Below are 19,802 nucleotides of genomic sequence, written 5' to 3' on the forward strand. Positions count from 1 at the left end.
TGAGCATCTTACCAGCTCACACCTTAAACATGCCGCAGAACGTGGCATTCAACAGAACACAAGCCAACGGCATGAACAATTGCAGCAAAAAGCTGACCAGAACCATAACACAACATGTGTATAACCACAAGTAATAACTGCAGACACAGTATGGACTGGGACGGGTGCCCAGCATCCTCTACAGACTAAGAGAAAAGGATTTACCGGTAGGTATTAAAATCCTATTTTCTCATACGACCTAGAGGATGCTGGGGTCACATTAAGAACCATGGGGTTATACCAAAGCTCTTGAACGGGTGGGAGAGTGCGTACGACTCTGCAGCACCGAATGACCCAACTTAAGGTTATCATCAGCCAAGGTATCAAACTTGTAAAACTTAGCAAAAGTGTTTACTAAATAGCTGCTCGGCAAAGTTGCAATGCCGAGACTCCCCGACCAGCTGCCAAGGATGAACCCACCTTTCTAGTAGAATGGGTCTTCACCTACTTCAGTAACGGCAATCCTGCCGTGGAACGAGCATGCTGAATCTTACCACAGATCCAGCGCATAATGGTCTGCATGGAAGCAGGACACCAAATCCTGTTGGGAGCATACAGGACAAACAGAGCCTCTGTTTTCCTAATCTGAACCGTTCTGGTGACATACATTTTCAAAGTTCTGACCACAGCCAGAGACTTTGACTCAACGAAGGTGTCAGTGGCCAAAGGCACCATGTGGAAAGATGAACCACCTTCGGCAGAAATTGTTGACGTGTCCTCAATTCTGCTCTATCTTCATGAAAGATCAAATAAAGGCTCTTGTGATACTGCATGGTTTGTACTGTTTTCCATGTGCTCCCAGACCTTTAAGCAAGTAGCATGGTCAAGAAAGTTCTGTTTGAAAAGAAACAACATTTACTGTCATTGTTATGCAAATAAACTTACATTAAAGCTAACAAGAAAGCACACTCGTTCTGTCTTTAAACTGATAAAAGAAACCCCAAAAATATGGGGCATGCAAAAATTGAGATAAAACTCAGTTTTGCTCCTCTCCACGGAAATCTTTAATAAAAGGCGAAATATTTGTTAGTTCTGAAGAGAAACCAGAGCATGACCAAGATTCCACCTGTCGCCTGAGTGCCATGCCAGCAGTTCTCATTCAGCTGAAAGTGAGCACCCAATTTGAATGAAAGAAAGCAGATTTCTCACCAGGCTTCCCCTTGCTATAAACATGGTTTGTACTCTTTTCCATGTGCTCCCAGATCTTTCAAGCAATTAGTGTGGTCAAGAAAGTTCTGTTTGAAAAGAAACAAACATTTACTGTCATTTCTATGCAAATGAGCTTACATTAAAGCACACTCGTTCTATCTTTAAACCGATAAAATAAAACCCCAATAAGATGGGGCATGCAAAAATTGAGATAAAACTCAGTTTTGCTCCTCTCCACGGAAATCTTTAGTAAAAGGCGAAAGATTTGTTCGTTCTGAAGAGAAACCAGAACATGACCAAGATTCCACCTGTCGCCTGAGTGCCATGCCAGCAGTCCTCATTCAGCTCAAAGTGAGCACCCAATTTGAAAGAAAGAAAGCAGATTTCTCACCAGGCTTCCCCTTGCTATAAACATGGTTTGTACTCTTTTCCATGTGCTCCCAGATCTTTCAAGCAATTAGTATAGTCAAGAAAGTTCTGTTTGAAAAGAAACAAACATTTACTGTCATTTCTATGCAAATGAGCTTACATTAAAGCACACTCGTTCTATCTTTAAACCGATAAAAGAAACCCCAATAAGACGGAGCATGCAAAAATTGAGATAAAACTCAGTTTTGCTCCTCTCCACGGAAATCTTTAGTAAAAGGCGAAAGATCTGTTCGTTTTGAAGAGAAACCAGAGCATGACCAAGATTCCACCTGTCGCCTGAGTGCCATGCCAGCAATCCTCATTCAGCTCAAAGTGAGCACCCAATTTGAAAGAAAGAAAGCAGATTTCTCACCAGGCTTCCCCTTGCTATAAACATGGTTTGTACTCTTTTCCATGTGCTCCCAGATCTTTCAAGCAATTAGTGTGGTCAAGAAAGTTCTGTTTGAAAAGAAACAAACATTTACTGTCATTTCTATGCAAATGAGCTTACATTAAAGCACACTCGTTCTATCTTTAAACCGATAAAATAAAATCCCAATAAGATGGGGCATGCAAAAATTGAGATAAAACTCAGTTTTGCTCCTCTCCACGGAAATCTTTAGTAAAAGGCGAAAGATTTGTTCGTTCTGAAGAGAAACCAGAACATGACCAAGATTCCACCTGTCGCCTGAGTGCCATGCCAGCAGTCCTCATTCAGCTCAAAGTGAGCACCCAATTTGAAAGAAAGAAAGCAGATTTCTCACCAGGCTTCCCCTTGCTATAAACATGGTTTGTACTCTTTTCCATGTGCTCCCAGATCTTTCAAGCAATTAGTATGGTGAAGAAAGTTCTGCTTGAAAAGAAACAGACATTTATAGTCATTGTTATGCAAATAAACTTACATTAAAGCTAACAAGAAACTGATAAAAGAAACCCCAATAATATGGGGCATGCAAAAATTGAGATAAAACTCAGTTTTGCTCCTCTCCACAGAAATCTTTAATAAAAGGCGAAAGATTTGTTCGTTCTGAAGAGAAACCAGTGCATGACCAAGATTCCACCTGTCGCCTAAATGCTGTGCCAGCAGTCCTCATTCAGATCAAAGTGAGCGCCCAACTTGAAAGTAAGCAGATTTCTCACCTGGCTTCTCCTTGCTATAAGCATGGTTTGTACTGTATTCCATGTGCTCCCAGATCTTTCAAGCAAGTAGCATGGTCAAGAAAGTTCTGTTTGAAAAGAAACAAACATTTACTGTCATTTCTATGCAAATGAGCTTACATTAAAGCACACTCATTCTATCTTTAAACCGATAAAAGAAACCCCAAAAAGATGGGGCATGCAAAAATTGAGATAAAACTCGGTTTTGCTCCTCTCCACGGAAATCTTTAATAAAAGGCGAAAGATTTGTTCGTTCTGAAGAGAAACCAGAGCATGACCAAGATTTTTATCTGAAAATATGTGTTCTCCCTGCAGTTGTTGTCCCCAGATGAGAGTTCCCTTGTGCTGCCTCAGTTGAATCTCCTTTACTTGACAGAGATGTGCCTGAGCAGCGGCCCTCCCCAGCCCTATCCCAAATCATACTTATTTTGCATAGGAGATACCATGGTCATGAAGATTGTTATCCCAGGGTGAGGTTCATTCATTGCATTCTGGGTATGCTGACCCCTGTGATTTTCCCAAATGTGGGAAACTCGCTTTTATACCCTTGTGCACTATCCTGACTTCTCCTCCTGTCTGCTTACTTTGTGCCTTCCAATGCACAATGCAAACTACAGGTAGTGCTGCAGGGCCCACACCCTTTTACTTGCCTTACAGAGCAGCTCTGGAGCTGATACAGTGCCAAGCTGCTGCAAGAAATCAGCTTGAATGCTTCAGGGGATGGGGCATGGTCAACATGAGCCCCACACCGAAGGAGGGTGGGGGTGTTTAATGCGAACTAAGGGTCATCCAAGCGCCGCAAAAGGCCGCCATGCCCTGCATACCCCTTTTCTCTTTTCATATGCAGATGAGGGTTCCAGCCAACTTTGGCCCACTGCTTGGATGACATCACCGTATGCAAATCCGTCTTCTGCAGAACTTCCCCCAGGAATGCTTGCACTAGTTGTTGCATTTGGTTTGTTGTTTGGGGGTGCTTCAGTATTAGGCAGCCTTCTGCCCTCCCATGTTCATCTGAAAATATGTGTTCTCCCTGCAGTTGTTGTCCCCAGATGAGAGTTCCCTTGTGCTGCCTCAGTTGAATCTCCTTTACTTGACAGAGATGTGCATGAGCAGCGGCCCTCCCCAGCCCTATCCCAAATCATACTTATTTTGCATAGGAGATACCATGGTCATGAAGATTGTTCTCCCAGGGTGAGGTTCATTCATTGCATTTTGGGTATGCTGACCCCTGTGATTTACCCAAATGTGGGAAACTCGACTGCATTATTTGTGGTAGTGGGGGACTGTGTTTGTGCTTTCCTCTGGTCAGCTCTGTTAAAACTCAGATTTCTTTGTCTCAGATTTTCCTCTAGCCTTGTTCTTCTTTCGAGAGTTCCCTTGTGCTGCCTCAGGTGGATCTCCTTCACTTGACAGGGGGGTGCCCGAGCAGCGACCCTCCCCAGCTCTAGCCCAACTCCTACTTACCTGCCAGGTGAGATACTATGATCAGGAAGGTGCTTCTCCCAGGGCAAGGCTCACCCATTGCACTCTGGGTGTGCTGCTCCTGTGATTTCCCCAAATGTGGGAAACTTGATTGCATAATTTGTGTTTCCCCTGGTCGGCTCTCGTATAATTCAGATCTCTTTGTCTCAGGTCTCTCTCCAGCCTAGTTTGCTGTCTGTTTCCACTTCTCTTTTCTGGAGCCACTCCCTTCTATGCCCTTGCGCACTATCCTGACTTCTCCCGTCTGCTTACTTTGTGCCTTCCAATGCACAATGCAAACTACAGGTAGTGCTGCAGGGCCCACACAATCTTTTACTTGCCTTAAAGAGCAGCTCTGGAGCTGTTACAGTGCCCAGCTGCTGCAAGAAATCAGCTTGAATGCTTCAGGGGATGGGGCATGGCCAACATGAGCCCCACACCAAAGGTGGGTGGGGGTGTTTAATGCGAACTAGGGGTAATCCAAGCACCGCAAAAGGCCGCCATGCCCTGCACGCCCCTTTTCTCTTTTCATATGCAGATGAGGGTTGAAGCCAACTTTGACCCACTGCTTGGATGACATCACCATATGCAAATCCATCTGCTGCAGGCCATCCCCCAGGAATGCTTGCACTAGTTGTTGCATTTGGTTTGTTGTTTGGGGGTGCTTCAGTATTAGGCAGCCTTCTGCCCTCCCATGTTCATCTGAAAATATGTGTTCTCCCTGCAGTTGTTGTCCCCAGATGAGAGTTCCCTTGTGCTGCCTCAGTTGAATCTCCTTTACTTGACAGAGATGTGCCTGAGCAGCGGCCCTCCCAGCCCTATCCCAAATCATACTTATTTTGCATAGGAGACACCATGGTCATGAAGATTGTTCACCCAGGGTGAGGTTCATTCATTGCATTCTGGGTATGCTGACCCCTGTGATTTCCCCAAATGTGGGAAACTCGCCTGCATTTTTTGTGGTAGTGGGGGACTGTGTTTGTGTTTTCCTCTGGTCAGCTCTGGTAAAAGTCAGATTTATTTGTCTCATATATTCCTCTAGCCTTGTTCTTCTTTCGAGAGTTCCCTTGTGCTGCCTCAGTTGGATCTCCTTCACTTGACAGGGGGGTGCCCGAGCAGTGACCCTCCCCAGCTCTAGCCCAACTCCTACTTACCTGCCAGGTGAGATACTATGATCATGAAGGTGCTTCTCCCAGGGCAAGGCTCACCCATTGCACTCTGGGTGTGCTGCTCCTGTGATTTCCCCAAATGTGGGAAACTTGATTGCATAATTTGTGTTTCCCCTGGTCGGCTCTCGTATAATTCAGATCTCTTTGTCTCAGGTCTCTCTCCAGCCTAGTTTGCTGTCTGTTTCCACTTCTCTTTTCTGGAGCCACTCCCTTCTATGCCCTTGCGCACTATCCTGACTTCTCCCGTCTGCTTACTTTGTGCCTTCCAACGCACAATGCAAACTACAGGTAGTGCTGCAGGGCCCACACCCTTTTAGTTGCCTTACAGAGCAGCTCTGGAGCTGTTACAGTGCCCAGCTGCTGCAAGAAATCAGCTTGAATGCTTCAGGGGCTGGGGCATAGCCAACATGAGCCCCACACCAAAGGAGGGTGGGGGTGTTTAATGCGAACTAGGGGTCATCCAAGCACCGCAAAAGGCCGCCATGCCCTGCATGCCCCTTTTCTCTTTTCATATGCAGATGAGGGTTCCAGCCAACTTTGGCCCACTGCTTGGATGACATCACCGTATGCAAATCCGTCTGCTGCAGACCTTCCCCCAGGAATGCTTGTACTAGTTGTTGCATATGGTTTGATATTTGATGGTGCTTCAGTATTAGGCAGCCTTCCGCCCTCCCATGTTCATCTGAAAAGATGTGGTCTCCCTGCAGTTGTTGTCCCCAGACGAGAGTTCCCTTGTGCTTCCTCAGTTGAATCTCCTTAACTTGATGGGGGAGGGGCTGCCCGAGCAGCCACCCTCCCCAGCCCTATCCCAACTCATACTTATTTTGCATATGAGATCTCTTGATCATGAAGATTGTTCTCACAGGGTGAAGTTCATCCATTATATTTTAAAATAGGAAGGTACAAATTACATATTTGAATTGCATCTATGTGCTGGATTCAAATGTCCCCCCCCCTTCCTTTCTCAATTGTGCCCATCAGCAGCTATTCTAAGGTTGCTGCCAATGGGTGTGACACATTAATTTCTTCTGTGGGGTACACAGGACTCCACAAGGATTCACATTGGGGTGTAGAGTAGGATCTTGATCTGAGGCACCAACCGACTCAAAGCTTTTGACTGTTCCCAAGATGCTCAGCGCATCCTCCTCTATAACCCCGCTTCCATGAACAGGGAGCTCAGTTTGTAGTTGGTGCCTTCAGTAGCAGGCCACTTAACAGGGGCCTGCCTCAGGAAGCCAATTCTTAGCTATTCATTTTGACAAGAAAAGAAGAACTTGTTTTATGAGAATCTACAAGGGCTGCAGCAGGCTAGGTCTAATAGACATCTTTACTGCAGCTTCATCACTCCCAGCGGCGCTGTATACTCCCGTGCCCTGGTTGCTGGGTCACTGCAGCGGAGGCTCCGGTTTCTTCCTAAGGTCAGTCACACACACACCGCCCTTCCGGATCACGAGGCCGCTGATGAAGAGGAACGTGGCCGTAGGGGGTGGACCGTGTGCGCACTGGCGTGGACACTGATTACTGGGCAGCCGCTCCACTAGCCACCAGGTACAGTTAAGGAGCACAGGTCTGGGGGTTTTTCTCCTATATTAAACCAATTTTGTACTGCCCGCAGCGCATTGTGATAGGTAATAGGGCCTGATTCAGGTTGGATTGCAATCACAATAAGTGATCCAACTGCAAAAATTGCTAAGAGCATACGCATGTGCCTGCATTTTCTGCGGCACCCCGCAGAGAATGCGATCGCCTCTGCCTGTCAATCGGGGCAGGGGGGGAGAGGGGGGTCAGCAACACTCCATTTCCAAGTCAGGGATGGAGCGGTGCGGGGGCAAGGCTTCAAAATGGGGTCTGCAATGGAGGAGACACAGGGGGCGTGGTCACAGCAGCTGTATGACATCACATTCAGCCGCTGTGATCACAAAAATGGTGGCGGCTTCCTGCGCGCACATACAGTCTGCACCAGCAGGAGGCTACACCATTTTTTATGATCACGCTGAACTGCAGTGCGACTGCAATTACAGCATGGTCAAGAAGGGAGGCGTCATGCTGGGTGGCCATAAGAGATGAGCGGGTTCGGTTCCTCGGAATCCGAACCCGCCCGAACTTCACCCTTTTTTGCTCGGGTCCGAGCAGACTCGGATCCTCTCGCCTTGCTCGGTTAACCCGAGCGCGCCCGAACGTCATCATCCCGCTGTAGGATTCTCACGAGACTTGGATTCTATATAAGGAGCCGCGCGTCGCCGCCATTTTCACACGTGCATTGAGATTGATAGGGAGAGGACGTGGCTGGCGTCCTCTCCGTTTAGATTAGAAGATAGAGACGAGTGACATTTGATTTACTACTAATTTGGGGAGCAGTTGAACTTGTCAGGAGTACTCAGTAGTGCAGAGTTTTGCTGATAGTGACCACCAGTTTTATTATTTATAATCCGTTCTCTGCCTGAAAAAAAACGATACACATACCATATCTGTGCTCAGCCTCAGTGTGCTGCATGATATATCATCTATGTATATCTGACTGTGCTGAGTGCTCACTGCTCACACAGCTTAATTGTGGGGGAGACTGGGGAGCAGTTATAGCAGGAGTACAGTGCACACTTTTGCTGCCAGTGTGACCACCAGTATATTGTCTGCCTGAAAAAGTTAAACACTCCTGTGGTGTTTTTTTTTTATTCTATAAATGCATTCTGCTGACAGTGTCCAGCAGGTCCGTCATACATATATTATATAAATATTTACCTGCAGTAGTGTTATATTTTTTTTTTCATCTTTATCATCTCTATATTAGCAGACGCAGTACGGTAGTCCACGGCTGTGGCTATCTCTGTGTCGTCAGTGCTCGTCCATAATTGTATACCTACCTACCTGTGGTGGTTTTTTTTTTTCTATCTTCTTCATACTAGTAGTTTAGGAGTCTACTGACAGTGTCCACCAGGTCCATCATTATATTATATACCTACAGTAGTAATATATTTATTATATTATCTATACTAGCAGACGCAGTACGGTAGTCCACGGCTGTGGCTATCTCTGTGTCGTCAGTGCTCGTCCATAATTGTATACCTACCTACCTGTGGTGGGTTTTTTTTTTTATCTTCTTCATACTAGTAGTTTAGCAGTCTGCTGACAGTGTCCACCAGGTCCGTCATTATATTATATACCTACAGTAGTAATATATTTATTATATTATCTATACTAGCAGATGCAGTACGGTAGTCCACGGCTGTACCTACCTCTGTGTCGTCAGTGCTCGTCCATAATTGTATACCTACCTGTGGTGGGGTTTTTTTTTCTATCTTCTTCATACTAGTAGTTTAGGAGTCTGCTGACAGTGTCCACCAGGTCCGTCATTATATTATATACCTACAGTAGTAATATATTTAGTATATTATCTATACTAGCAGACGCAGTACGGTAGTCCACGTATACCTACCTGTGGTGGGGTTTTTTTTTCTATCTTCTTCATACTAGTAGTTTAGCAGTCTGCTGACAGTGTCCACCAGGTCCGTCATTATATTATATATACCTACAGTAGTTATATATATTTTTTTTTATATCATTAATTATCATCTCTATACTAGCAGACGCAGTACGGTAGGCCACGGCTGTGGCTATCTCTGTGTCGTCAGTGCTCGTCCATAATTGTATACCTACCTACCTGTGGTGGAAGTTTTTTTCTATCTTCTTCATACTAGTAGTTTAGCAGTCTGCTGACAGTGTCCACCAGGTCCGTCATTATATTATATATACCTACAGTAGTTATATATATATATTTTTTTATATCATTAATTATCATCTCTATACTAGCAGACGCAGTACGGTAGTCCACGGCTGTAGCTACCTCTGTGTCGTCAGTCACTCGTCATCCATAAGTATACTAGTATCCATCCATCTCCATTGTTTACCTGAGGTGCCTTTTAGTTGTGCCTATTAAAATATGGAGAACAAAAATGTTGAGGTTCCAAAAATAGGGAAAGATCAAGATCCACTTCCACCTCGTGCTGAAGCTGCTGCCACTAGTCATGGCCGAGACGATGAAATTCCATCAACGTCGTCTGCCAAGGCCGATGCCCAATGTCATAGTACAGAGCATGTAAAATCCAAAACACAAAAGATCAGTAAAAAAATGACTCAAAAATCTAAATAAAAATCGTCGGAGGAGAAGCGTAAACTTGCCAATATGCCATTTACCACACGGAGTGGCAAGGAACGGCTGAGGCCCTGGCCTATCTTCATGGCTAGTGGTTCAGCTTCACATGAGGATGGAAGCACTCAGCCTCTCGCTAGAAAAATGAAAAGACTTAAGCTGGCAAAAGCACAGCAAAGAACTGTGCGTTCTTCAAAATCACAAATCCACAAGGAGAGTCCAATTGTGTCGGTTGCGATGCCTGACCTTCCCAACACTGGACGTGAAGAGCATGCACCTTCCACCATTTGCACGCCCCCTGCAAGTGCTGGAAGGAGCACCCGCAGTCCAGTTCCTGATAGTCAGATTGAAGATGTCAGTGTTGAAGTACACCAGGATGAGGAGAATATGGGTGTTGCTGGCGCTGGGGAGGAAATTGACTAGGAGGATTCTGATGGTGAGGTGGTTTGTTTAAGTCAGGCACCCGGCGAGACACCTGTTGTCCGTGGGAGGAATATGGCCATTGACATGCCTGGTGAAAATACCAAAAAAATCAGCTCTTCGGTGTGGAAGTATTTCAACAGAAATGCGGACAACAGGTGTCAAGCCGTGTGTTGCCTTTGTCAAGCTGTAATAAGTAGGGGTAAGGACGTTAACCACCTCGGAACATCCTCCCTTATACGTCACCTGCAGCGCATTCATCATAAGTCAGTGACAAGTTCAAAAACTTTGGGCGACAGCGGAAGCAGTCCACTGACCAGTAAATCCCTTCCTCTTGTAACCAAGCTCACGCAAACCACCCCACCAACTCCCTCAGTGTCAATTTCCTCCTTCCCCAGGAATGCCAATAGTCCTGCAGGCCATGTCACTGGCAATTCTGACGAGTTCTCTCCTGCCTGGGATTCCTCCGATGCATCCTTGAGTGTAACGCCTACTGCTGCTGGCGCTGCTGTTGTTGCTGCTGGGAGTCGATGGTCATCCCAGAGGGGAAGTCGTAAGACCACTTTTACTACTTCCACCAAGCAATTGACTGTCCAACAGTCCTTTGCGAGGAAGATGAAATATCACAGCAGTCATCCTGCTGCAAAGCGGATAACTGAGGCCTTGGCATCCTGGGCAGTGAGAAACGTGGTTCCGGTATCCATCATTACTTCAGAGCCAACTATAGACTTGATTGAGGTACTGTGTCCCCGGTACCAAATACTATCTAGGTTCCATTTCTCTAGGCAGGCGATACCGAAAATGTACACAGACCTCAGAAAAAGACTCACCAGTGTCCTAAAAAATGCAGTTGTACCCAATGTCCACTTAACCACGGACATGTGGACAAGTGGAGCAGGGCAGACTCAGGACTATATGACTGTGACAGCCCACTGGGTAGATGTATTGACTCCCGCCGCAAGAACAGCAGCGGCGGCACCAGTAGCAGCATCTCGCAAACGCCAACTCTTTCCTAGGCAGGCTACGCTTTGTATCACCGCTTTCCAGAATACGCACACAGATGAAAACCTCTTACGGCAACTGAGGAAGATCATCACAGAATGGCTTACCCCAATTGGACTCTCCTGTGGATTTGTGGCATCGGACAACGCCAGCAATATTGTGCGTGCATTATATCTGGGCAAATTCCAGCACGTCCCATGTTTTGCACATACCTTGAATTTGGTGGTGCAGAATTATTTAAAAAACGACAGGGGCGTGCAAGAGATGCTGTCGGTGGCCACAAGAATTGCGGGACACTTTCGGCGTACAGGCACCACGTACAGAAGACTGGAGCAACACCAAAAACGCCTGAACCTGCCCTGCCATCATCTGAAGCAAGAAGTGGAAACGAGGTGGAATTCAACCCTCTATATGCTTCAGAGGATGGAGGAGCAGCAAAAGGCCATTCAAGCCTATACATCTGACCACGATATAGGAGGTGGAATGCACCTGTCTCAAGCGCAGTGGAGAATGATTTCAACGTTGTGCAAGGTTCTGCAACCTTTGAACTTGCCACACGTGAAGTCAGTTCAGACACTGCCAGCCTGAGTCAGGTCATTCCCGTCATCAGGCTTTTGCAGAAGAAGCTGGAGACATTGAAGGAGGAGCTAAGACAGAGCGATTCCGCTAGGCATGTGGGACTTGTGGATGGAGCCCTTCATTCGCTTAACCAGGATTCACGGGTGGTCAATCTGTTGAAATCAGAGCACTACATTTTGGCCACCGTGCTCGATCCTAGATTTAAAACCTACGTTGTATCTCTCTTTCCGGCAGACACAAGTCTGCAGGGGTTCAAAGACCTGCTGGTGAGAAAATTATCAAGTCAAGCGGAACTTGATCGGTCAACAGCTCCTCCTTCACAGTCTCCCGCAATTGGGGGTGCGAGGAAAAGGCTCAGAATTCCGAGCCCACCCGCTGGCGGTGATGCAGGGCAGTCTGGAGCGACTGCTGATGCTGACATCTGGTCCGGACTGAAGGACCTGCCAACGATTACGGACATGTCGTCTACTGTCACTGCATATGATTCTCTCACCATTGAAAGAATGGTGGAGGATTATATGAGTGACCGCATCCAAGTAGGCACGTCAGACAGTCCGTACGTATACTGGCAGGAAAAAGAGGCAATTTGGAGGCCCTTGCACAAACTGGCTTTATTCTACCTAAGTTGCCCTCCCACAAGTGTGTACTCCGAAAGAGTGTTTAGTGCCGCCGCTCACCTTGTCAGCAATCGGCGTACGAGGTTACTTCCAGAAAATGTGGAGAAGATGATGTTCATTAAAATGAATTATAATCAATTGCTCCGTGGAGACATTGACCAGCAGCAATTGCCTCCACAAAGTATACAGGGAGCTGAGATGGTGGATTCCAGTGGGGACGAATTGATAATCTGTGAGGAGGGGGATGTACACGGTGATGAATCGGAGGATGATGATGAGGTGGACATCTTGCCTCTATAGAGCCAGTTTGTGCAAGGAGAGATTTATTGCTTCTTTTTTGGTGGGGGTCCAAACCAACCCGTCATTTCAGTCACAGTCGTGTGGCAGACCCTGTCACTGAAATGATGGGTTGGTTAAAGTGTGCATGTCCTGTTTATACAACATAAGGGTGGGTGGGAGGGCCCAAGGCAATTCCACCTTGCACCTCTTTTTTCTTTTATTTTTCTTTGCGTCATGTGCTGTTTGGGGAGTGTTTTTTGGAAGGGCCATCCTGCGTGACACTGCAGTGCCACTCCTAGATGGGCCAGGTGTTTGTGTCGGCCACTTGGGTCGCTGAGCTTAGTCACACAGCTACCTCATTGCGCCTCTTTTTTTCTTTGCGTCATGTGCTGTTTGGGGAGTGTTTTTTGGAAGGGCCATCCTGCGTGACACTGCAGTGACACTCCTAGATGGGCCAGGTGTTTGTGTCGTCCACTTGGGTCGCTGAGCTTAGTCACACAGCTACCTCATTGCGCCACTTTTTTTCTTTGCGTCATGTGCTGTTTGGGGAGTGTTTTTTGGAAGGGCCATCCTGCGTGACACTGCAGTGCCACTCCTAGATGGGCCAGGTGTTTGTGTCGGCCACTTGGGTCGCTGAGCTTAGTCACACAGCTACCTCATTGCGCCTCTTTTTTTCTTTGCGTCATGTGCTGTTTGGGGAGTGTTTCTGGAAGGGCCATCCTGCGTGACACTGCAGTGCCACTCCTAGATGGGCCAGGTGTTTGTGTCGGCCACTTGGGTCGCTGAGCTTAGTCACACAGCTACCTCATTGCGCCTCTTTTTTTCTTTGCGTCATGTGCTGTTTGGGGAGTGTTTTTTGGAAGGGCCATCATGCGTGACACTGCAGTGCCACTCCTAGATGGGCCAGGTGTTTGTGTCGGCCACTTGGGTCACTGAGCTTAGTCATCCAGCGACCTCGGTGCAAATTTTAGGACTAAAAATAATATTGTGAGGTGTGAGGTGTTAAGAATAGACTGAAAATTAGTGGAAATTATGGTTATTGAGGTTAATAATACTTTGGGATCAAAATGACTCCCAAATTCTATGATTTAAGCTGTTTTTTAGGGTTTTTTGAAAAAAACACCCGAATCCAAAACACACCCGAATCCGACAAAAAAAATTCGGTGAGGTTTAGCCAAAACGCGTTCGAACCCAAAACACGGCCGCGGAACCGAACCCAAAACCAAAACACAAAACCCGAAAAATTTCCGGTGCACATCTCTAGTGGCCATGCCATGTCACTGTGCAGGAGCCAGCACCGCTCACACACTAGTCCCCGGTGCAGCCCCCAACCCCCGGGACACCCGGAGCAACAAAATGTAGATTCAGGCCACCAGGCCACGCCCCTACCTATGAAACCATGCCTCCTTTTTACCATTGCGCTGCTTATCTGCGCGCACTGCATTACAATCTCCCTCGCCACCTCTCTGGGTGTCACCAGTGATAGTGACACCTCTGCCATGCTTGTAGCAGCTGGTCCTAAGATCTACACCTCAAGCCCTGAGTGTTTGCCCTTGTGACTTGTTGATCATCATAGCAAAGCAGATGCTTACAGAAAACTGCAGGGGCTTAGATTGAAAATAAAAAAAATTGATGGGTATAAGGTAGAGAGGAGCGGGTTCGGTTCTCCGAGAACCGAATTCCCCACGAACCCCACGAACTCCTCCTCCGAGGCAGGCTCGGTTGTTCCCGCCTGACTCGGAAAACCTGAACAAGGGAAAATGTCATCATCCCGCTGTCGGATTCTCGCGAGATTCGGATTCCATATAAAGAGCTGCGCGTTGCCGCCATTTTTACTCGTGCATTGAAGAGAGAGCGGAGAGGACGTGGCTATGTTCTCTCAGTGGAAATCTCAATATCAGTGCTCAGTATTAGTGGATACTTATTGCTGCTCAGTAATACTAGTAGTGTGTCTCTCCTGCTCAGTGTCAGTTCTCAGTAGTATCCTCATCAGTGCTCAGTATCACTGCTCATTGTCTTGTGCTGCATTGTTGTGCTCAGCATACTACAGTACATTACTAATAGTCCAGTGCTGCATCTTGCTGCTCAGTGTCAGTTCTAGTATCCTCATCAGTGCTCACTATCACTGCTCATTGCATTGTGGTGTTCTGTATACTACAGTAACATAGTAATATAGTAACATATAGTAACATAGTTTTTGAGGTTGAATAGAGGCAAATTGCCCATCGTGTTCAACCTGTTTTAAGTTGTGATGATTCTACATACTTGCTGAATAATGTTTTATGACTAGTTAGCTACTACAACTCATGTTACCCCCGGATTAACCATGTTGATATTTTAAGTATTATAACCTTGGATAGCTTTTTCATTCAGAAATGTATCCATTCCTTTTTTAAATCCAATTACAGAGTCCGCCATTACCACCTTCCCTGGCAGGGAATTCCACATCCTGATTGCCCTAACAGTGAAGATCATAGTATCTCACCTGGCAGGTAAGTAGGAGTTGGGCCAGAGCTGTGGAGGATTGCTGCTCGGGCACCCCCTGTCAAATGAAGGAGATCCAACTGAGGCAGCACAAGGGAACTCTCGAAAGAAGAACAAGGCTAGAGGAAGATCTGAGACAAAGAAATCTGACTTTTACCAGAGCTGACCAGAGGAAAGCACAAACACAGTCCCCCACTACCACAAATAATGCAGTCGAGTTTCCCACATTTGGGGAAATCACAGGGGTCAGCATACCCAGAATACAATGAATGAACCTCACCCTGGGAGAACAATCTTCATGACCATGGTATCGCCTATGCAAAATAAGTATGATTTGGGATAGGGCTGGGGAGGGCCGCTGCTCAGGCACATCTCTGTCAAGTAAAGGAGATTCAACTGAGGCAGCACAAGGGAACTCTCATCTGGGGACAACAACTGCAGGGAGAACACATATTTTCAGATGAACATGGGAGGGCAGAAGGCTGCCTAATACTGAAGCACCCCCAAACAACAAACCAAATGCAACAACTAGTACAAGCATTCCTGGGGGAAGTTCTGCAGAAGACGGATTTGCATACGGTGATGTCATCCAAGCAGTGGGCCAAAGTTGGCTGGATCCCTCATCTGCATATGAAAAGAGAAAAGGGGTATGCAGGGCATGGCGGCCTTTTGCGGCGCTTGGATGACCCTTAGTTCGCATTAAACACCCCCACCCTCCTTCGGTGTGGGGCTCATGTTGACAATGCCCCAGCCCCTGAAGCATTCAAGCTGATTTCTTACAGCAGCTTGGCACTGTAACAGCTCCAGAGCTGCTCTGTAAGGCAAGTAAAAGGGTGTGTAGTTTGCATTGTGCATTGGAAGGCACAAAGTAAGCAGACAGGAGGAGAAGTCAGGATAGTGCACAAGGGTATAAAAGGGAGGGGCTCAAGAAAAAAGAAGTGGAAACAGACAGCAAACTAGGCTGGAGAGAGACCTGAGACAAAGAGATCTGAATTATACGAGAGCCGACCAGGGGAAACACAAATTATGCAGTCAAGTTTCCCACATTTGGGGAAATCGCAGGGGCAGCACACCCAGAGTGCAATGGGTGAGCCTTGCCCTGGAAGAAGCACCTTCATGATCATAGTATCTCACCTGGCAGGTAAGTAGGAGTTGGGCTTGAGCTGGGGAGGGTCGCTGCTCGGGCACCCCCCTGTCAAGTGAAGGAGATCCAACTGAGGCAGCACAAGGGAACTCTCGAAAGAAGAACAAGGCTAGAGGAAGATCTGAAACAAAGAAATCTGACTTTTACCAGAGCTGACCAGAGGAAAACACAAACACAGTCCCCCACTACCACAAATAATGCAGTCGAGTTACCCACATTTGGGGAAATCACAGGGGTCAGCATACCCAGAATGCAATGAATGAACCTCACCCTGGGAGAATAATCTTCATGACCATTTTATCTCATATGCAAAATAAGTATGATTTGGGATAGGGCTGGGGAGGGCCGCTGCTCAGGCACATCTCTGTCAAGTAAAGGAGATTCAACTGAGGCAGCACAAGGGAACTCTCATCTGGGGACAACAACTGCAGGGAGAACACATATTTTCAGATGAACATGGGAGGGCAGAAGGCTGCCTAATACTGAAGCACCCCCAAACAACAAACCAAATGCAACAACTAGTGCAAGCATTCCTGTTTGTTTCTGAAGCCAACTTTGACCCACTGCTTGGATGACATCACCATATGCAAATCCATCTGCTGCAGGCCTTCCCCCAGGAATGCTTGCACTCTTTATATGAAATCCGAATCTCGCGAGAATCCGACAGCGGGATGATGACATTTTCCCTTGTTCAGGTTTTCCGAGGCAGGCGGGAACAACCGAGCCTGCCTCGGAGGAGGAGTTCGTGGGGTTCGTGGGGAATTCGGTTCTCGGAGAACCGAACCCGCTCCTCTCTACCTTATACCCATCAATTTTTTTTATTTTCAATCTAAGCCCCTGCAGTTTTCTGTAAGCATCTGCTTTGCTATGATGATCAACAAGTCACAAGGGCAAACACTCAGGGCTTGAGGTGTAGATCTTAGGACCAGCTGCTACAAGCATGGCAGAGGTGTCACTATCACTGGTGACACCCAGAGAGGTGGCGAGGGAGATTGTAATGCAGTGCGCGCAGATAAGCAGCGCAATGGTAAAAAGGAGGCATGGTTTCATAGGTAGGGGCGTGGCCTGGTGGCCTGAATCTACATTTTGTTGCTCCGGGTGTCCCGGGGGTTGGGGGCTGCACCGGGGACTAGTGTGTGAGCGGTGCTGGCTCCTGCACAGTGACATGGCATGGCCACTAGAGATGTGCACCGGAAATTTTTCGGGTTTTGTGTTTTGGTTTTGGGTTCGGTTCCGCGGCCGTGTTTTGTGTTCGAACGCATTTTGGCTAAACCTCACCGAATTTTTTTTGTCGGATTCGGGTGTGTTTTGGATTCGGGTGTTTTTTTCAAAAAACCCTAAAAAACAGCTTAAATCATAGAATTTGGGAGTCATTTTGATCCCAAAGTATTATTAACCTCAATAATCATAATTTCCACTAATTTTCAGTCTATTCTTAACACCTCACACCTCACAATATTATTTTTAGTCCTAAAATTTGCACCGAGGTCGCTGGATGACTAAGCTCAGTGACCCAAGTGGCCGACACAAACACCTGGCCCATCTAGGAGTGGCACTGCATTGTCACGCATGATGGCCCTTCCAAAAAACACTCCCCAAACAGCACATGACGCAAAGAAAAAAAGAGGCGCAATGAGGTAGCTGTGTGACTAAGCTCAGCGACCCAAGTGGCCGACACAAACACCTGGCCCATCTAGGAGTGGCACTGCAGTGTCACGCAGGATGGCCCTTCCAAAAAACACTCCCCAAACAGCACATGACGCAAAGAAAAAAAGAGGCGCAATGAGGTAGCTGTGTGACTAAGCTCAGCGACCCAAGTGGCCGACACAAACACCTGGCCCATCTAGGAGTGGCACTGCAGTGTCACGCAGGATGGCCCTTCCAAAAACACTCCCCAAACAGCACATGACGCAAAGAAAAAAAGAGGCGCAATGAGGTAGCTGTGTGACTAAGCTCAGCGACCCAAGTGGCCGACACAAACACCTGGCCCATCTAGGAGTGGCACTGCAGTGTCACGCAGGATGGCCCTTCCAAAAAACACTCCCCAAACAGCACATGACGCAAAGAAAAAAAGTGGCGCAATGAGGTAGCTGTGTGACTAAGCTCAGCGACCCAAGTGGACGACACAAACACCTGGCCCATCTAGGAGTGTCACTGCAGTGTCACGCAGGATGGCCCTTCCAAAAAACACTCCCCAAACAGCACATGACGCAAAGAAAAAAAGAGGCGCAATGAGGTAGCTGTGTGACTAAGCTCAGCGACCCAAGTGGCCGACACAAACACCTGGCCCATCTAGGAGTGGCACTGCAGTGTCACGCAGGATGGCCCTTCCAAAAAACACTCCCCAAACAGCACATGACGCAAAGAAAAATAAAAGAAAAAAGAGGTGCAAGGTGGAATTGCCTTGGGCCCTCCCACCCACCCTTATGTTGTATAAACAGGACATGCACACTTTAACCAACCCATCATTTCAGTGACAGGGTCTGCCACACGACTGTGACTGAAATGACGGGTTGGTTTGGACCCCCACCAAAAAAGAAGCAATAAATCTCTCCTTGCACAAACTGGCTCTATAGAGGCAAGATGTCCAACTCATCATCATCCTCCGATTCATCACCGTGTACATCCCCCTCCTCACAGATTATCAATTCGTCCCCACTGGAATCCACCATCTCAGCTCCCTGTATACTTTGTGGAGGCAATTGCTGCTGGTCAATGTCTCCACGGAGCAATTGATTATAATTCATTTTAATGAACATCATCTTCTCCACATTTTCTGGAAGTAACCTCGTACGCCGATTGCTGACAAGGTGAGCGGCGGCACTAAACACTCTTTCGGAGTACACACTTGTGGGAGGGCAACTTAGGTAGAATAAAGCCAGTTTGTGCAAGGGCCTCCAAATTGCCTCTTTTTCCTGCCAGTATACGTACGGACTGTCTGACGTGCCTACTTGGATGCGGTCACTCATATAATCCTCCACCATTCTTTCAATGGTGAGAGAATCATATGCAGTGACAGTAGACGACATGTCCGTAATCGTTGGCAGGTCCTTCAGTCCGGACCAGATGTCAGCATCAGCAGTCGCTCCAGACTGCCCTGCATCACCGCCAGCGGGTGGGCTCGGAATTCTGAGCCTTTTCCTCGCACCCCCAATTGCGGGAGACTGTGAAGGAGGAGCTGTTGACCGATCAAGTTCCGCTTGACTTGATAATTTTCTCACCAGCAGGTCTTTGAACCCCTGCAGACTTGTGTCTGCCGGAAAGAGAGATACAACGTAGGTTTTAAATCTAGGATCGAGCACGGTGGCCAAAATGTAGTGCTCTGATTTCAACAGATTGACCACCCGTGAATCCTGGTTAAGCGAATGAAGGGCTCCATCCACAAGTCCCACATGCCTAGCGGAATCGCTCTGTCTTAGCTCCTCCTTCAATGTCTCCAGCTTCTTCTGCAAAAGCCTGATGACGGGAATGACCTGACTCAGGCTGGCAGTGTCTGAACTGACTTCACGTGTGGCAAGTTCAAAAGGTTGCAGAACCTTGCACAACGTTGAAATCATTCTCCACTGCGCTTGAGACAGGTGCATTCCACCTCCTATATCGTGGTCAGATGTATAGGCTTGAATGGCCTTTTGCTGCTCCTCCATCCTCTGAAGCATATAGAGGGTTGAATTCCACCTCGTTTCCACTTCTTGCTTCAGATGATGGCAGGGCAGGTTCAGGCGTTTTTGGTGTTGCTCCAGTCTTCT

General features: G+C 47.2%; 13 non-coding genes and 1 pseudogene across 13 annotated transcripts; 5 read left to right on the forward strand and 9 right to left on the reverse strand.

The window, feature by feature from the left end:
• Positions 1–975: 975 nt before the first annotated feature.
• On the reverse strand, positions 976–1,091 carry LOC135018522 (U5 spliceosomal RNA). Its single transcript, XR_010216212.1, has one exon. It is a non-coding gene; the product is annotated as a U5 spliceosomal RNA (small nuclear RNA).
• Positions 1,092–1,366: 275 nt separating this feature from the next.
• Positions 1,367–1,482, reverse strand: LOC135018491 (U5 spliceosomal RNA). Its single transcript, XR_010216181.1, has one exon. It is a non-coding gene; the product is annotated as a U5 spliceosomal RNA (small nuclear RNA).
• Positions 1,483–1,756: 274 nt separating this feature from the next.
• On the reverse strand, positions 1,757–1,872 carry LOC135018505 (U5 spliceosomal RNA). The gene has a single exon (XR_010216195.1). It is a non-coding gene; the product is annotated as a U5 spliceosomal RNA (small nuclear RNA).
• A 275-nt stretch (positions 1,873–2,147) lies between these two features.
• On the reverse strand, positions 2,148–2,263 carry LOC135018499 (U5 spliceosomal RNA). The gene has a single exon (XR_010216189.1). It is a non-coding gene; the product is annotated as a U5 spliceosomal RNA (small nuclear RNA).
• A 264-nt stretch (positions 2,264–2,527) lies between these two features.
• LOC135018521 (U5 spliceosomal RNA) lies at positions 2,528–2,643 on the reverse strand. The gene has a single exon (XR_010216211.1). It is a non-coding gene; the product is annotated as a U5 spliceosomal RNA (small nuclear RNA).
• A 270-nt stretch (positions 2,644–2,913) lies between these two features.
• Positions 2,914–3,029, reverse strand: LOC135018503 (U5 spliceosomal RNA). The gene has a single exon (XR_010216193.1). It is a non-coding gene; the product is annotated as a U5 spliceosomal RNA (small nuclear RNA).
• A 144-nt stretch (positions 3,030–3,173) lies between these two features.
• On the forward strand, positions 3,174–3,301 carry LOC135018487 (U1 spliceosomal RNA; annotated as a pseudogene).
• A 593-nt stretch (positions 3,302–3,894) lies between these two features.
• Positions 3,895–4,058, forward strand: LOC135018279 (U1 spliceosomal RNA). Its single transcript, XR_010215995.1, has one exon. It is a non-coding gene; the product is annotated as a U1 spliceosomal RNA (small nuclear RNA).
• A 152-nt stretch (positions 4,059–4,210) lies between these two features.
• Positions 4,211–4,373, forward strand: LOC135018450 (U1 spliceosomal RNA). The gene has a single exon (XR_010216151.1). It is a non-coding gene; the product is annotated as a U1 spliceosomal RNA (small nuclear RNA).
• Positions 4,374–5,045: 672 nt separating this feature from the next.
• Positions 5,046–5,209, forward strand: LOC135018319 (U1 spliceosomal RNA). The gene has a single exon (XR_010216033.1). It is a non-coding gene; the product is annotated as a U1 spliceosomal RNA (small nuclear RNA).
• Positions 5,210–5,361: 152 nt separating this feature from the next.
• LOC135018446 (U1 spliceosomal RNA) lies at positions 5,362–5,524 on the forward strand. The gene has a single exon (XR_010216148.1). It is a non-coding gene; the product is annotated as a U1 spliceosomal RNA (small nuclear RNA).
• A 9,555-nt stretch (positions 5,525–15,079) lies between these two features.
• LOC135018274 (U1 spliceosomal RNA) lies at positions 15,080–15,243 on the reverse strand. Its single transcript, XR_010215990.1, has one exon. It is a non-coding gene; the product is annotated as a U1 spliceosomal RNA (small nuclear RNA).
• Positions 15,244–15,898: 655 nt separating this feature from the next.
• LOC135018420 (U1 spliceosomal RNA) lies at positions 15,899–16,061 on the reverse strand. Its single transcript, XR_010216124.1, has one exon. It is a non-coding gene; the product is annotated as a U1 spliceosomal RNA (small nuclear RNA).
• Positions 16,062–16,213: 152 nt separating this feature from the next.
• Positions 16,214–16,377, reverse strand: LOC135018309 (U1 spliceosomal RNA). Its single transcript, XR_010216024.1, has one exon. It is a non-coding gene; the product is annotated as a U1 spliceosomal RNA (small nuclear RNA).
• Between the last annotated feature and the right edge of the window lie 3,425 nt (positions 16,378–19,802).

The sequence above is a fragment of the Pseudophryne corroboree genome, unplaced genomic scaffold, assembly GCF_028390025.1.
Source record: "Pseudophryne corroboree isolate aPseCor3 unplaced genomic scaffold, aPseCor3.hap2 scaffold_322, whole genome shotgun sequence".
NCBI classification, from domain to species: Eukaryota; Metazoa; Chordata; class Amphibia; order Anura; family Myobatrachidae; genus Pseudophryne; species Pseudophryne corroboree.